General features: G+C 43.0%; 1 protein-coding gene across 8 annotated transcripts in view; it reads right to left on the bottom strand.

Moving 5' to 3' along the window:
* The window catches only part of TNS1 (tensin 1), a 2,530,757-nt gene that overhangs the window by 293,675 nt on the left and 2,223,531 nt on the right, over positions 1 to 13,551 (bottom strand). The window lies entirely within an intron of this gene.

Here is a 13,551-nt window from a genome sequence, read left to right as displayed (position 1 = left end):
ACACAATTTGACATTAAACTGCTAATACAACAACTGGTAATATACCACTGAACGTTAAACTTCATGTTGACCCACAAACATGGCATATCTGATTATGTTTAAAATATGTCACATCTGGAAATGCACAGAGTGTCATATCTGGCTCATATGGCCAAGTATATCCCCTGGGCATAGGCTGACCTGTGAATGTTGCATGATGTGGATGTGACTGAACAGCTCTTCGGAGACCACTGCAGAGCAAGGGTCAGGAGTTTATCCTACTTATTAGGATGTGATATGCATATATGACACCACTTACAAACAATGCAGAATTCTTAAATAGTAGGCATAAAAAATAAAAGCTGTATGGTTGTCAATTTTGCAGGATTTTTTCCCCATTAAGGTTCATCCACACCTCTTTCCCCTGTATGCATTTTTGTATCCTGGTCTATGATGCGAACTAGTTCTTGTGGGATGAGTAGGTACATTTGTTCTACTGTCCCATCCTGGACACATTTAAAGAAAATATTGTAGATTGAAAAATGTACCATTAAGACTGTCTCAAGTATACCCAACACAGCTTATAGAATTAGTAATATCTTGGTAGGCTTTGTACTTCATTTTCAATTTCAGGAGCTCTTAGTACGGCTTATTTGTCTGAAACTCCACTGCAGAATTGTGTTCTCTGCAACATAAGCTTCATCCAAGTTAGGAAATTTCAATCCAAATCACCTTAGGAGAAGGCACTCCTGCCAACAAGCTTAGTTACCTATGCTCTAATGAATCTCATAGCACTGAGAACAAGTGCAAAGAGCAGTACTTGTACAGTGACTGAACTTGGCAATGATATCGCTGTCTAATTATGTCGACCACATACAAATTAGTAGACAGAATGGAGTGTTACTGCCACCGACACTGGAAACAGAAGTAATCCTATTTTATACCAGAGAGCAAGAAGCGGTTGGAGTTTCTCTTCAAGGACAGGTCACTCCCTTCAGAAAAATAATGGTGCACAGTACTCTATAATAAATGCAACTGTGACACAAATTACCTTCTGATAGTTTAACTGTACAGCAGGCCCTCACAAAGGTTTCAAAGCAGATTAAACACAAACATTTAATCCTGACATTTAAGGATATGTGGCTTGGCTACTGTTTTGGCTTTAATGGTGTTGATAACTTTTCTGTACAAACCTGCGAAACTACCCTAGGGCCCTAAAAAGAGACAACACCATAAATGATGCTAAGTGTGTACATGTGCGTTCGTTTTACAAGAAGGTACCAGTATATGCACTAAGCAAACTTTTTTATGCCTAATTAACTACTTATTTCTTATAAAATCATATAAACGATCAAACACGTACACACAGATATGCATGCATTCATTAATGTGTAAAACCGCAGTTGTTCAGATACTCCACACTAAACATCCAGCAAAAGGGTGCACTTAAAAGTTACATACAGTAGAAATAGTGCCTCATAAGGAACAAAAACATTGGATAGGCAGATAAGAAACAGAAAAAAAAAAAGAAAAGCAGTGCCTCAGTCAAGACTTGCAACTATACCACCTGAAGTGTGATAATGCTTATATATTACTAGTTGTACTTCTAGGTTATAAGAAATCTGAGCCTCCAGATGTAGCACTGTCTTTTGCATATGGTCTAAACTTACACAGACAGTAACATATATAAGACAGCAAAATGCACATGTACAGCAAATATAAAGGCAGGAGCAAGTTATCCAACATTTTTATTTACTAATTTAACTTTTAGATCGATGCATGCATTGCATGAAGGATTTTTGGCCTTTTTGTTTTTTTAGACATCTGTGTTTTTGTAAATGCAGACTCTGCTGGCTGTCAATTACTGGACTTCTGTAAACTCAGCTTGTTATATAACCACCAGTACTCTATTCTGAACTCTATCTTACATTGATGCTTCCTCTATGGCTGATACAAGAATCTCTCTTCTACTTATCTGGGGTTCCTCCAAGGTTTGTGTTGAATGTTGGGTCAAGGATAGGCAGATGAGGAACACGAGATCAAATTTACTAAAATCAAACCTTTTCACTTATTCTGATGTTTTACAACACAGCTCTTAACTTCTTCACTAAACAATCAGGGATAAAGCTAAAACTAACAGAGGCCCAAGGACCAAAATCAAGGGCAATTTACAAAAATATACTTTTTCTGTACAATATACAGTATGATACTATATGATATTACTGACAGACTGTAATCCACAGTGATTTCCCAGAAAATCAAACATTTTACAAAAGGGCAGGGCAAAAATATGAGCCAAAATTAGGGACAGTTGAGAGTTTATGTTTTGCAACCTTAGTGTTAGAAACCATTATGGTAAGATTTTACACAACTGTACTATGTCCTTACATTCACTGCTGCAGTATTCATTACCATATGGGAGTGCCAAAGCTCAAGAGGAAACTGGGGAGGGGGAAGGAACAGAAGAATCCCCTAAAAAGCCATGAACGGCACTAGCAAAACCAACCCTAGCTCTAGAGATACCATCTAACTTGTAGTGCTTGGTAAAGGTATACACACAAGTCCGGGTAGCTGCTTCAAGAATAGAGTTAGCATCTAAGCCCTTTAAAAAAAGCACCAGAAGAAGCCACAGCTCTAGCAGAATGAGCCTTAACTGAAGATGGAAGGCTCATGCCATGAACAGTGCAACAAATAGAAACAGCCATAGAAATCCAAGACTAAATAGTTTGCTTGGATACAACAAATCCCTATGATCTAGAATGAAAAGAAAAGAAACAAACTGATGAGATTTTCTAATATCCTTAGTCCTATCCAAATAAACCCTGAGTTGCCTATGCACATCCAAAGTATGCAGCACCCTCTCACTGTCAGCTTGCAGAGAGGGGAAAAAGTAGGCAGAATAATAGATTGGTTAAGTGAAAGCTCATTAACCACTTTAGGCATAAAAGAAGGTTTATAGTGTGCAAGGACACACTGTCCTCATGAAAGAACAAAAAAGAAAGGAGGACAAGCCATAAGGGCCTGCAACTCAGATACCGGTCTGGCAGAAGTAATAGCTAACAAAAGAACAGTCTTCCAGGAACAATGATGCAAGGTGGCTTAAGCAGCAGGCTGAAAAGGAGCTGGAGGCAACTTCTCCAAAACAAAGTTAAGATCCCAGGGAGGAAGAACAGGCTTCCTGTGAAGTCTAATATTAAGGACTGATTTAAGGAATTGTTTCACCTCAAATCTAGAAACTAGGGGAGGAGAAAAAAGCCAAATAAGCAGAGATAGCTGATAAGTGGGCCTTAACAGAAGAACAGGCCAAATCAGCATTGAGCAACTCACACAAATAAGAGAGAACCAAGGGAGCATCCACAGTAAGTGGGTCCAGGTTGCAAAAGAGACACCAATTAGAAACCCTCTTCCATTTGAATAAGTAGGATTTCCTAGCAGTAGGTTTCCTGGCCTCGTGTAAGACTTGCATGTCCTCCAAAAACAGGTATCCATTAGGAATCAAAATCCTATCACCCGCAATGTCAGTTGAAGTGTGGACAGGTGGGGATGAATGAGAGAGCCCTTCTCTTGTGCGATTAGATCCACCCTGTGAGGTAACTTGTGATGACTGCCCTTGACTAGATGCAGAAGTAGAGGGAACCAGTGCTGTCATGGCCAAAACAGAGTCACCAACAAGATTTTGGGAGCATCCTGCTGAATTTTGAACAAGACTTTTGGAATGAGAGGAAAGGGAGAGAATGCACGAAGAGTCATCCCCTTCCAGGGAAATTAGAGGTTGCCCACCTCCCACACCAAAATAGAGGAAGTTGTCTGTTCAGAGGGGAGGCAAAACAATCCACTTGAGGAGTACCCCACTGGTGGATAATGTCAAGAAACACATCCCTGTGATGCATCCATTCGTAGGACTGAGTTAAGAACCTGTTGAGAGTATCTGCCATAATGTCTTGACCGGAAGGGGTATAAACTGCCTGAAGAGTTGCTTGATACTTGACAGCAAGATCCCATACCAGAAGTGCCAAACAGCAAAGAAGATAAGATCTTGTGCCTCCCTATTTGTTGATATACCACATCACTGTGGTATTGTCTGTGAAAACCTTGAGAGGCCCTGCAGAGAAAGGAGGATGAAAGGCCTAAAGAGCCAGCAGAAGCACTCTCAGCTCTTTGACACTGATGTGCTCCTTCTGCTGATGAGGCAACCACACCCACCTGTAACTTCATGGAGCCAAATGTCACCCCCCATCCCATGTCTGAAGAGTCTGAACAATTCTTGAGAGGGAAGAGGAGGATTAAAAGGAATCCCTAGATTCAGAGACAACTGCTGAATCCACCAGTGGAGTTCCTGTCTTGAGACAAGGAAGAACAGGAACCATAAAGTCTAGAGGATGTGCATGTTGAAGCCACACTGACTTCAGAAACCACTGAAAGTTTTCCATGTGAAGTTTGGCCAGAGTAAGGATCAGAATGGCTGATGCCAAGAAACCCAGAGCTCTCAGAAACTCCTTTGCGGTAATGGAAGTCAGTGGAAGAAGAGTGTGAAAGAAAGAAATAAGAGTTAAGGCCTTTGGAGGGGGCAGGAATGCAAGCAATGGCACTGCTGGAATCCTGCAACCCAGAAAAACATGACCCTGAGAAGAAGTCAGAAAAGACTTTCTGAAACTTATAGTGAACCCCCAGGCTCTGAAGGAAAATGGCAAAATAAAGATTTTGCAAAAGGGTCTATGGAGAGGATGCCTGAATCAACAGGTCGTCTAAGAAAGGAAATATCTGGATCCCACAAAGCCTGCAAAAAGCAATCACAGGAGCAAGGAATTTGGTGAACACCCGTGGGGCAGTAGAAAGGCCAAAGGGCAAAGCAGAGAACTGAAAATACCAGGAAGCAACACAGAAATGCAAAAACTTCCTGAAAAGAGGATGGATCAGAATATGGAGATAAGCATCCTTGAGATCTAGAGACATCATACAGGCCTTAGGGAGCAAGAGAGGAAACAGAAACTGCAGGGACAACATCCGAGAGGCAGGCAGTTTTAGAAAAGTGTTTAGATGAGAGAGGTCTCGAATAGGTCTCCAAGTGCCCTCTTTTCTGGCACTAGAAACAGTCTGGAGTAGTACCCCTGTCCATTTGGGATACAGGTACCTCTTGAATAGTAAACCAAGTCAAGAGATTTTGATGACCCTCTGGGAAAAAAGGGAAGCTGTTCACAAGGAGGCTGAGGAATGCTCATAAAAGGAGGATGGGATTTCCACACCATGAAGAACCCCTGACAAATGATCGACAGAACCCAAGAACCCTTAGTAATCTGAAGGCAAACAGAAAGAGACAGAGAAAGGTGAAGACAAAGAGGAATGTGGCTGGGAAGAGACAGACAGTCACACAGCACCTGGTTTATCTGAAAAGGAAAGTTTCATAATCCCTGAAAACTGAGTAGCCTTAGCAGGAGGAGCCCGTTTGCCACTCTTCCTACCTTCAATAGAAGGGCGGGATTGGCTATGAAGAAAAGGCAGGCTTAGTGAGGTAATTTCTCCGAAATTTAGGAACAGGAGAAGCAAACACATGTTTGAGCACCTGTAAGGTCTTATCCATATCCTGAAGGGACTTAAACAAACCAGCAGCAGCTTCCCCTAACAAATGTTTAGAATCCAGAGGAACATCCATCAATTTAGTTTGAACATCAGCAAGTAGAGGTTGAAGCCTAAGCCAAGAATACAGAATAGTTGTGTAAAATCTTACCATAATCACAGATGGTCTTCTCTTCCAGGTTACAGTATTCATAACCTTTGGGTTATCCTCTGCTTAGCTACCTGAACATCCAGTCAGTATACAACAGCTTTGGTCACTGCAAGGTACGTGGGATGTCGGACACTGGCCGTAGGGTGCGTGGGCCATTAAAGTGACGTATGCACATACCTTTCCTTAGAACTGAATGCCCCAGATGGAACCCAGCCCCAGGATAGCTGCACAAGTCCTGTGTCATCCAACAAGGCATGCTTGTACATACATACATATCTATCTATATATATATATACACACATACACATACACACACACAGACACACACACACACACATATATACACACACACACATATATATATATATATATATATATATATATATATAGACATATACACACACACACACACACACACATTTTAAATATATATATATATATATATATATATACACACACACACACACACATACACACACACACACACACACACACACACAAGCATAAATATATGGATCCACTTCATAATCTTGACATACTGAAATCTCGAATTTCAGTTTTTCGAGACCATGAAATCGAATTCACACAACACCGAAACACCAAAACCGCAAAGTCCAAAAACGCGAAATTCAAAACACCTAAAATGCAACACACACCAGACCACACATATACCACAACACCCACATCACAACATAAACAAACAAAACAACACACATCCACAAACCTACAACACCCCCCACATCCCCCTACTTATATATACGAACTTGAGAACGCACAAATAATAAAAAAAGCAAACACACACACTCATTCTACAGTCCCTCACACACACATCACACATATCAGCACACTCACCTGCACCCGAACTACCACCCAAAACCCTTACAAAACACTCACTTACCTGACATAACACCTAAATCCACACACGGCACCGCACACCATCCACACACAATCCCAGACTTTATGTAACGTAAAGCCATAACCGTGAATTTGAAATATTCGAATTCACAATTACGCACTTTCGCTATTTTCAGACTTCGACTTTATAGCCTCGAGATACTGAAATTCGACATTTCAGTATTTCAAGATTATAAGGTGCTTTTATATATATATATATATATATATATATATATATATATATATATATATATATATATAGCTAGATATGGATTCACTTTGAATCATCGAATGTTCAGAACATCGACGTTCTGATCATTGAGACCTGAACATCGAAGGTTCAAAATGAACCATAAAAACAACAAAATAATCACAAAAAACTATGTTATGGGCAGCCATGGTGGTGCAGTGGTTAGCATTGCCGCCTCACAGCAAGAGGTTCTCCGGTTCAATCCTCGGCTGGGGTGCCTTCTGTGCGGAGTCTGCATGTCCTCCCTGTGGTCACATGGGTTTCCTCCGTGTGCTCCGGTTTCCTCCCACATCCCAAACACATGCTGTAGGTGGATTGGACACTCTAAATTGGCCCTAGGTGTGAGTGTGTGCGTGTGTGTACCTTCTGTGGAAGGTTGGGCGCCGGGCTGGCAACTCGACACCATAAAACTCCACTGCCAATCATGAGCAGCAAGGTGATCCACTGTGGCGACCCCTAACCAGGAAAAGCCAAAAGAAGAAGAAGAAGAATCACAAAAACTATGTTATGCAGGGGCCTTTGCCCCCCCTACTTTAATATTCCAACTAAAAGATCATACTACAGTGGGGTAAGGGAAATCTCCCATTTACCGCTATATGCAGTAGTGCTAAATGGGAGATTTCCTGTACCCAACCTGCAATGCCAACACTCAGATGGCACACACACAACATGCAGGGCACCTTGCTGCCCTGCATACACACCCAACATTCCACAATCACACTTACCTGGCACTATCACTTTAAACCTTCGATGTTCTGAACATCGATGTTCTGGTCTCGATGATCAGAATGTCGATGTTCTGAACATTCGATGATTCAAAGTGAATATATATATATATATATATATATATATATATATATATATATATATATATATATATAAATTGTATCTGCTTTTACTGTATTTGTGTTTCTTCCTACTTTATTTTGCTTTTGCGTCATCTTAAAAGTACTCAATTGTATTTATTACTGCTTGGTGTAACTCATTCTAAGCCTTTTAGTTTAAGCACTTGGGCTTCAGACCAGTTGTTTTACATTAGGAAGGTTTGTGGCCTGCACTGTGGTGGCAGGACAGGTAGCTTACATCCTTCTAATTTGGGAACTGCTGATTGAGGGCTCAGTGTCTGTTATTCTAAAAGTGTATTAGTTCTGGTTTAAGCACGTGGGCTTCAGGCCAGTTATTTTACATTAAGAAGGTTCGTGGGCTGCACTCCTGTGGGAGGAGAGGCTGGACTCTGCCCTTCTAAGCTGGAAATTTCTGGTTAAAGGCTTATAGTGCCTGCATATTTGAACTGTTTCTTACTGAAAGTGGTACACCTTGCTTGCTGTAGCATAGACTAGATCCAGGCCTGCTGAACCTAGCTTTGTTTGTATGCTTGTTGTTTGTTGACTTGTTATTTCCCTGAAACGCTAATTCCACCTAAAATGCAGCTTTTCAGCGCTTCTGTGGATCCCTAGTGATATCTGCATTGCTTACTGTACTTATTTCCTTGTTTCACTTGAAAGAAAGTTACTGTTTGTCGTTTTTGCATTTAAATTACCTGTAACACATTGCATTTAAGTTACCTGGCACTTGCTCACTAAGTCAGCACTAAAAAATTAAAAGCACTACACCCTCACAAACTCCTCGAGTATCTTGTTCCCCATTGGCCCTTTTTTTCAATTATAAAGGAATTCCCAATACTATTCTAGCATGTCCAAAGGTCAGTTGTCAATCTCCTCTCTGGTCCAGCTGGTGAATCTGGGAATCTTGAGGCAATGTTACAACTGCCTCATGTACACAGACAACCCTCTCCTCCTCCCAACAAATTCCAACAGATGTGAGAGATGCAACCATATAGCCAAACTGGAGGCTAAGCTCTCTCAACTCAGTACTGGCGTAACCAAGTCAGGAGGAGAAGTAAACCACACTCACTACAATTCCAGTCTCACATAGACCTACCACGACAGCAAACCAAACACATAAACACACAAAAACATACTTGGAGGCTCTAAATAAAAACCTGCCTAAGCAGCAGAGACCTCCAAAGCAGACACCCAAGCAACCGCTACCCCAAAACAAAACACGTGCAACACATAGCTCACAAAGCCAGTGTGCCAAACAGTCACAGCCCTTAAGGCTAAACAACACACCTGATACACTTGTAATAGGTGACTCTATCGTCAGGCATACTGACGTCCCGCTCACCAGGCTGAACAAGGAGAAGGTCACGGTGAGCTGCCTGTCAGGCACTAGGAACGCCACATAACACATGCACTCAGGTCACTCCAAGGCAAGTACAAATATGACTCAGTCATTGTCCATGCTGGTGTGAATGACCTGAGACGTACCTCCCTGGACTACATGAAAAGAGACATAGAGGAGCTCTCTGAGCATGTAGCCCAGGCCGGTATGACCCTGACCTTGAGTAGCATCTTACCCTCACCAAGAATGATGCCACAATATGAAGACAAGATGATCAATTTCAACAATTGGCTTAAGTATTGGTGTCATTCAAAGGGGATCCAATGCCTGTCAGCCTGGGATGACATGCTCGACAAGCCACGATGCTTCGCTAGGGACGGCTTGCACCTGTCACCCCTGGGCTTTCGGATATTGGCAAAGGCTCTTGCTACCCCCATAGTGCCTTTTTAGGCAAGGCTCAAAAGACAAACCAACCTCCATAGGTATCACAAGGGATAAGAAACTAAGAGTAATGCTACTCAACGCCAGAAGTCTAAACCTCAAGATGCACGCACTCGAAACTCTCCTTAGCACGAAGAACATCAATATCTGTGCAGTAACAGAAACCTGGTTCAAGGCTCCTGAGAGCACCCCAGCACTACCAGGTTATACCTCATACCATGCTTTTCGGCCCCAAAACTTGGACCGAACCACAAAAGAAGGGGGAGTATCAATATTCGTCAAAGATACCCACACCTCCAGGTTGGTGGCACAGTACGAAGCATCAGAGACTATCCATGTGCAACTAACAGTGGGTAAAACTGCCTTCCAGTTTATAGCCTGCTACAGACCACCCTCCCAAACCCAGGAACCCCACTCGGCCTTCCTGAGAACACTGGAAAATATGAAGGTCTCTCCAAACACCATTATATTGGGCGACTTCAACTACCCAAACATAGACTGGGAGCATTACTCTAGCTCCAACACCCTAGCCCAAAGGTTCCTAGAATTTATAAACTCAAATGCTATGGAACAACTTGTTACCACTTCCACAAGAGCGGAAAACATACTGGACCTGATCATCACCAACATGGGGACTCTATGCTCCAGACCGGAAGTGCATCCCTCATTGGTAAGATCAGACCATAAACTAATCTCACTGGATATTCACATCCCGACCCCACCCCCTGCCCAGAAAACCACAGTGAAAAACTTCTCTAAAGCAAATTTCACACTCCTCAAAACCGAGGTGGAATCCTTCAAAGCCCCCGGGCCTGTGGAAAATATGGCCCAGACCGCAGAATCCTTTGTAAACGCATTCTATGAACACCTTCAGGAATGCATGGATCATGCAATCCCAAATAAAACCAAGACCCAATCCTCCAAAGGCAGACATCCTGTCTGGTGGACCCCAGCCATAAACAAACTATACAATAGAAGGAGGAAGCTACTACATGATAGAACAAAATCCCAAAATCCCAAAAAGGGAAGGCATCTCTGATCCGTATTAGCAAAAAACTACGGGCACTCATAAAATCGTCAAAGGCCAGCTTCGAGATAAAAATTGCACAGGACACTAAGGATAATCAAAAGGCTTTCTTTAGTTATGTTAGGAACCTGGGTGGGAATTACCAGATATGCTCAGAATTAGTCCAAAATGACAAAAAATACACAGAACCCACAGACATTGCCAACATCCTAGCTGACAGGTTCATTGCAAACTTCTCCCCCCCATCCCCACCAAAAGGGCGAATATCTATCACAGCAGAGTGCTGCCCCCCTGACATCTCAGATGCTCAGGTAAGAGCCGCCCTCTCCAAAGCAAAAAACACAGCATCAATGGGACCAGACGGTGTCCCGGGCTGCATCCTACATGAACTCCAAGAAGAGCTAAACCCAAACATAAAACTACTGTTCAGTCTTAGCCTTACTACAGGATATGTACCCAAAGAGTGGCGTACAGCAACAGTGGTCCCTCTCCACAAAGGTGGTGCCTCAACGGATCCTGGAAACTTATCGCCCCATAAGCCTGACTAGCTTGGTCTGCAAAGCTATGGAAAGGATCATCATGGACCTCATAAATAAAGATATTGGGGACCTACAGGCACTGGATCCTACCCAGTTCGGCTTTGCTAAGGGCAGATCCTGCCTCTTAAACCTGGTCGATTTCTTTGAAACAGTCACCAAGACCACTGACGAGGGTAAGGTGGTCCACACAGCCTACCTGGACCTCGCAAAAGCCTTCGATACAATACCCCACTCGGGCATTATAGATAAGCTCACCAGCTTAAATATAAACCCCTATGTCACTAGATGGGTTGCAAACTGGCTCAAGGACAGAACCCACATGGTTAGAATTGCTGGAGCCATGTCAGACTCCAAACCAGTTACAAGTGGCGTCCCACAAGGCTCAGTCCTGGGACATCTCTTGTTCGGTATATATTTCTCGGAGGTACAGGCAAACACGGAAGGACTGTGGCTGACCAAGTTCGCAGATGACTGCAAACTGGGCGCCATAATCGACTCTCCAGCCGAGACAAGCATCCTCCAAAAGGGCCTCATAGAAACAGACAACTGGTGCCAGAGCCATGGCCTCAAGCTAAATGCCAAAAAGTGTATAGTCATCCCCTTTGGCAAAAACAAAGTGCCCACAAATTACCACATAGGTGGTAATCCATTAAGTACAGAAGAAGTAATTAGGGACCTGGGGATGCAAGTTGATAGCAATCTTTCATTTGACAACCATGTGGCCAAAGTGGTTAGAAAAACGTTTTATATAGCCCACCTAATCATGAAGGGATTCACATCTAGATCAGGGGAGGTCATCGTGCCTCTTTACTCATCCCTCATCAGGCCCATAATTGAGTACAATGCCCCTTTTGGGATGTACCTTACCAGACACCTGCAGCAACTGGAAAGACCCCAAAAGTACCTCATCAAGAAGATCAAAGGGCTCAAACAGATGCCATATGCTGCCCGGTTAAAGAAACTCCAGCTCTACTCAGTGGCATACCGCCTGTTCAGAGGCGATCTGTGCCTGACGTATAAAGCCATGTCCAACCCGGAATTAATGGACATGCTGCACCTCAGAAAATCCAAATCCCATCGAGCTACACGCTCGAGAGACTTGAACCTCAGCACTGAAATAAATAGGACATGCTGGAGGGACAGATTCATAACCCAGAGGCTCCCTTCACTCGAATAAAATCCCAGTCCAGGTTAGGCAGAGCCCCTCATTGATTCTCTTCAAGAGGAATCTTGATGAGTGGATGGGAAATCGTAGGTTTACCCCAGGTATCACTTCTGTGTCACTGTTAGACAGAGGCACAGTATACTAACCTCGAAAAAGGGCATAGCAAAATTAATTTAAAATGGGTGGCGAAAGCCAAACACACTCTGGCTAGGCTTATAAATGCCCTAGGGCAGACAGCCTAGTATGAACCTATGAACCTATATACCGCATATAGAAGGGAAGGGTAGGGCTAAAATACTGCAACATGGAAGAGAAGGACATCTATGGTTTTGGTAAGATTTTACACAACTGTTCTATGTCCTTCTATTCTCATGTTGCAGTATTACCTTTGCGTGAGTGCATAATCTCAAAGGGAAGAGGAGGAGGGTGGTATGGAACTGTTTCAAAGAACCTATGCAGGATTGCCCTAACAAACCCTGCGCTAGACCTGGAAATATGGTCCAGTGTGTAACGTTTGGTGAAGGTATGGACAGATGTTCAGGTAGCTGCCTCTAGAATGGAAGCAGTGTCTAGCCCTTTGAAGAAGGCTGCAGATGAGAACATGGCTCTAGTGGAGTCGGCTTTAATTTTTGAGGTTAGAAGTTTGCCATGGTAGGTGTAACAAAAGGAGATGGCCCTGGAAATCCAGGTAGCAATAGTCTGTTTTGTCACTGCTTTTCCTAGAGCTCTGGACTGAAAGAAGACAAACAATTGCTCTGATCTCCTAAGAGACTCAGTCTTGGCAATATAGAATCTTAGTTGTCTGTGAACATCAAGGGAATGCAGGACTCTCTCACTGTCATTCTGGGATGTAGAAAAAAAGGTGGTTCAGGAACAGCTTATAGACCACCTTAAGCATGAAGGTTGGTTCTTAGGGTCACTCTATCCTTGTGGAAGATGAGAAAGGGTGGGGTAGCCATGAGGGCCTAGAGCTCTGACACTCTCCTGGTTGATGTCATGGCCACCAAAAGCAGTCTTCCAAATGCAGTATTTTAGAGAGGCGTTTCATGCTGGTTCAAAATGAGCAACAGTGAGCTTCTCTAAAACATAGTTCAGGTCCCAAGAGGGTGGAACAGGCCTCCTGGGAGGCCTGAGGTGCAGTACTCCCTTAAGGAATAACTTCACTGGAAGTCAGGAGGTATGAGTACAGTCAAGAGGCAGACAAGCCAAAATAGCAGCTAGGTGGACCTTAACAGAAGAATATGCCAGCCCTGCTTGCAACAATTCACACAGGTAGGATAACATTAAATGGCCTTCTGCCTGAAATGCATCTAGCTGTCTTTGAAGACACCAGATGGAGAATCTTTT

This window comes from Protopterus annectens, chromosome 6.part0 (assembly GCF_019279795.1).
Source record: "Protopterus annectens isolate FY-2018-M chromosome 6.part0, PAN1.0, whole genome shotgun sequence".
NCBI lineage: Eukaryota > Metazoa > Chordata > Ceratodontiformes > Protopteridae > Protopterus > Protopterus annectens.
This window is presented reverse-complemented; position numbering and strand designations above follow the sequence as displayed.